Source organism: Aegilops tauschii, chromosome 6, assembly GCF_002575655.3.
Source record: "Aegilops tauschii subsp. strangulata cultivar AL8/78 chromosome 6, Aet v6.0, whole genome shotgun sequence".
In the NCBI taxonomy this organism is placed as follows: domain Eukaryota; kingdom Viridiplantae; phylum Streptophyta; class Magnoliopsida; order Poales; family Poaceae; genus Aegilops; species Aegilops tauschii.
Window position 1 is genome coordinate 120,277,857 of NC_053040.3, and position 4,539 is coordinate 120,282,395.

At 41.8% G+C, this 4,539-nt stretch overlaps 1 long non-coding RNA gene across 1 annotated transcript; it reads right to left on the minus strand.

The window, feature by feature from the left end:
* Nucleotides 1-1,388: 1,388 nt before the first annotated feature.
* Nucleotides 1,389-3,962, minus strand: LOC109741903 (uncharacterized). Its single transcript, XR_002227715.4, has 3 exons — nt 3,257-3,962; nt 2,621-2,862; nt 1,389-1,839 (listed from the first exon to the last, which is right to left on the minus strand). It is a non-coding gene; the product is annotated as an uncharacterized lncRNA (long non-coding RNA).
* Nucleotides 3,963-4,539: the final 577 nt, after the last annotated feature.

The following is a 4,539-nucleotide window of genomic DNA, read 5'->3' on the forward strand; positions in this document are numbered from 1 at the left end:
CAAGCATCAAGTGATTCCAAAAGTCCATCAGCATGGAGTTTCTTCATGCGCTTTATACCAATATGACCTAAACAGCAGTGCCATAAATAAGTTGCACTATCATTATTAAACTTATATCTTTTGGCTTCAATACTATGAATATGTGTATCATTACTATCAAGATTTAGTAAAAATAGACCACTCATCAAGGGTGCATGACCATAAAAGATATTATTCATATACTAGTTAATTGCCCGTGCGTTGCAACGGGACATAACAAATCATGTGAAACATGTATATCTCTAAGAGCACATTGAACAATGTCAACTATAGTTTCATGTTATAAATGACCCTTCTTCATCTTCTTCATCACTATCTCCACTCCTCATTCCAAACTGATCATCGTCCTTAATGGCACATCTGGCTATCAGTCAAATTTTAGGCAAGGGGATACATGGTAGCTTCAGAAAACACGAGAAAGTTTAGTAACTTTAGAGAAGTTTTAGGGTGAATATGGAACATAAGTAGTGATAAATATTTAATGGCATGGTACAACATATATTGTTATAACTCACACTGAAGGTACAAACACCAGAAAGGGTTTTTCTGAAGAAAGGGTTATCATTGCGTACAATTCGAAGTAGGCATAGAATATACTCCCTTTGTAAACTTTTATAAGTTGTCACCTAAAATGTCTTCAAAAAGTTTACACAGGGAATACCTTTTCATAGCACAATACCAATTACACAAGATTTTTCAAGTGCCTCTAGTTGTTCTTCTATACGTACAGCGTGTACTTGCAGCTAAGATTGTATTCCATCTCTCCAAACAGGGGAACATAACTACAGGGTAAGCATGAGTTATATTAGGACTCGAGGATGCACATGATGCAGGCAAAAAACAAAAACAAGGCAGTTGCAGCCACTGGAATGGAATAAATTCATTGTACTGACCGGTCAGGCCAATGTATTAGGTAACGGCCAATGTTATCCGCACCCAGCCCACGCAATGATCACACAAGGAAAGCATATCAAGCATATCATCATATAATATGAACAGAAATATTACTAAGTAAGCAAATGGTTCCTGGAGAACCATGTACTGTGTTGCTAACGATGTGCATGCCCAACGATGGTGATAAAGCTTGTTGGGAAAGCGTCATCAGAGAAGCAAAATAGCAAGAAACTCTTTCATAGTCCCATAGATTACAAGAGGAGCAGCAAATTACTCCCTCCGTTCGTAAATATAATGCTTTTTAGAGATTTCAATACAAACTACATACGGATCTATATAAACGCATTTTAGAGTGTAGACTCACTTATTTTGCTCCGTATATGTAGTCCGTATTGGAATGTCTAAATGACTTATATTTAGGAACGATGGGAGTATAATGGAAGACAGAACATCCATGCGTCAAAATCCTTAAATAAAATAAGAAACTCTATGGTTCACAACCATGTAAATTGAATAGAATTTTCTAGGAAACGATCCTACACCTTATTCCCTGTCATTATACCTTAGACTCTAAAGCCATTTTTTGAGGGTGCCAACAGGATGTATCGCGTGCCTTCTCCCAATGCTGCAATCACTCCCACTCAAATTCTCTCCATACAACAACATATAATTATCTCGATAACAATGCGGTACACATTTTGGGAACTGTGCATTGCTCACTTGCTGTAACTCTATTTTCTGCATTTCCTGTAAATTTTAGCAATACACAGTGGCATCCGTGCTCAGTCCTAGGCTGAGCTGCATGACAATGGAAGCACACATTGTGATCACAAATTCCAGGAATATCAGTCGTAGTGTGGTGAAGAATTCAAGCTCCATCAAAGCGAGACAAATTCCAAAGTGAACCTATCACCATGCCAAAATCACCATCAAAAGTCTTAACTTAATTATTAGTACAGAACCATTATGGTGGATCTTCCACTGGTCAAAAGTTCACATACAAAAGACAAATAAAATATTTAGAATCTTGAAAACTACATGTCATAGTATTGATACAGCGCAGGCATTATTGTTAACACATTCTTTAGTGAAAAAGGTGATCCAAAAATTTGGGATGGAATTCTATATACATGTAGAGACATGTCCTGTCTACACAAAATTAATGGAAGAATGTAAACGAAAGATTACGCTGGATTGCATGCAGTCATGACAACATGCTAATTAAGCTCAAACTGAGAAAAATTCCAAAGTGTATTAGTTCCTTTCAAGCCTTTTCTCAGAGCAAGAACATATGGATGATGAAGTTCCTTTTCATTTTTATCTTCTTCGGGGGAGAGAAATAGTTTGCCAAATAATCATCGCAAACCATACATAGAACAATTGCATCAATGGTCGAAGATTTACGTAGTCTCGTAAATGTGGTGATTCTTGCAAGACAAATTATTTTTTAAATTTACGTATTGTGTTGATTTGCAAGGCTTTACGCTTTTTCTGTCTTGAAAATATTTAAATCTTCGTGTTTTTCTCCGATTGCAAGGAAAGATGATGCTACATTGCACGTAGATATAAGAATATGCAAATGATGCTCAAAGCAAGTATAATTGCTCAGTGAAGTTTTCAATAGAAAATGGAACGCAAAATATGAAAATGAACAGAGAGGTATGTGCTCTTCTTGACGCAGACCCACCTCAATCTTGTGGAGCCAGGCAAAGGCCTTGTCTACTTGCTCCGTCTCCCAGTCGTTGATGACAACCACCCCCCTCTCGAACCAATTTTTCATCTTGTCCACCTCCGCCATCTACCACACCACCACCTTCGTCCCCATGTCCTCCTTCTTCACCTGATACATCTCCACTGGCGGTGTTGTGCCCCTCGGGACAACCTCCAGGTCAATGTACGACACCCTGTTGTTGCTGCCGCTCCTGCTGGCTGGTGTGGCGATGTAACATTAATCGATGAGTATGCTTGCATAACGTACAAAGGCTTATAAAATTATAATCCAGCAGTTGTTCTTGAACATGTTAATTAGTTCTTCTCAAGTAACATGAACAGTCATTCATCAACTTGCATCTGGACACTAACGAAGTTGAATACAATATTATTAGTGCAATTCCATAGAAGGAACTACTGTACAACAGAAAAATGAAAACATTAAATGGTGGATAAATTGAACCGATCATGGCATAGTAACGAAATTCCAAACAATATATTTATCACTTGAATTCCCTAATTTTGAATACTGAAAAGATACACATGAACCTGCAGACTAATATGAACACTAATATTGTACGTAGGAATTCTTGCAACAGGGCAACAAGACGACCTTGGGCATGGCATGAGAACGTGATGCATGGACTGGCACGTCTGATTCCGACCTCGGTGGCTTCGCGTGTGGACTGTGGAGGCTGCACGACGTGAGGAGGTGGCACCACATGAGGAGGCAAGAACAACATGAGAAAATCTCATCCGTGAAGTGCCTGCAACACAACAACACACAAACAATTCGAAATCAGGAACTTGCAGATTATGAGTCCCTCGCGACTAACCTGGAGAATCAGAGGAGGATGTAGGGGCTAGATGAACTATGAGAGGAAGGGGAGAACTGGGACGTGGGCTGGCGACAGAGGATTCGACGGCGTCCCGATAAGCAGGCCCGGCGGTGGCGGCGGAAGGCCAGGAGCACTTGCCAAAGCCCCCATTGGCGACATCGACGAAGTAGCTCCGAACAGCGGCAACCAATCCTTCGTTCCCCGCGTCGGTGGCCTCGGGGCGTCGCTGGCGAGTGGTCGCCGATGCGAGATGGGAGGCACAAGCACGTCCGACGGGAGATTGAAGACAGAAGCGCGAGACGGGAGAGGGAGGGGACGGGCGGCGCCGAATGCGATGTCGATCATTGGGGCGGCGGCCAGATCGTGATGGGGATAGTGCTAGGTGGGTGCGTGCTTTCTTTCCGTGAGGCGAGAGGGAGGCGGCTGAGGTGATACGAGAAAAATCAGGACATGCCAAAATAAATCGCTGGGAAGTGGAGGAGGCCGGAAGAAGCGAGGATGGATCGACGAAACTAAAGACGTAAGAGGGGAAACGGAACCTTAGGTTCTTTTAGATAGTAGAGAAATAAAACAACCATTATTCTTCGATTTAAATGAATAACCGTCTCGCATCAAACTAGATCCAGATATAATGTTCATGCTTAACTCTGGCACCAAATAACAATTATTCAGGTCTAAAACTAATCCCAAAGGTGGATGTAGAGGTAGCATGCCGACGGCGATCACATCGACTTTGGAACCATTTCCCACGCGCATCATCACCTCGTCCTTAGCCAATCTTCGCTTAATCCGTAGCCCCTGTTTCGAGTTGCAAATATTAGCAACAGGACCAGTATCAAATACCCAGGTGCTACTGCGAGCATTAGTAAGGTACACATCAATAACATGTATATCAAACATACCTTTCACTTTGCCATCCTTCTTTTCCGCCAAATACTTGGGGTAGTTCCCCTTCCAGTGACCAGTCCCTGTGTAGTAGAAGCACTCAGTCTCAGGCTTAGGTCCAGACTTGGGCTTCTTCACTTGAGCAGCAACTTGCTTGCCGTTCTTCTTGAAG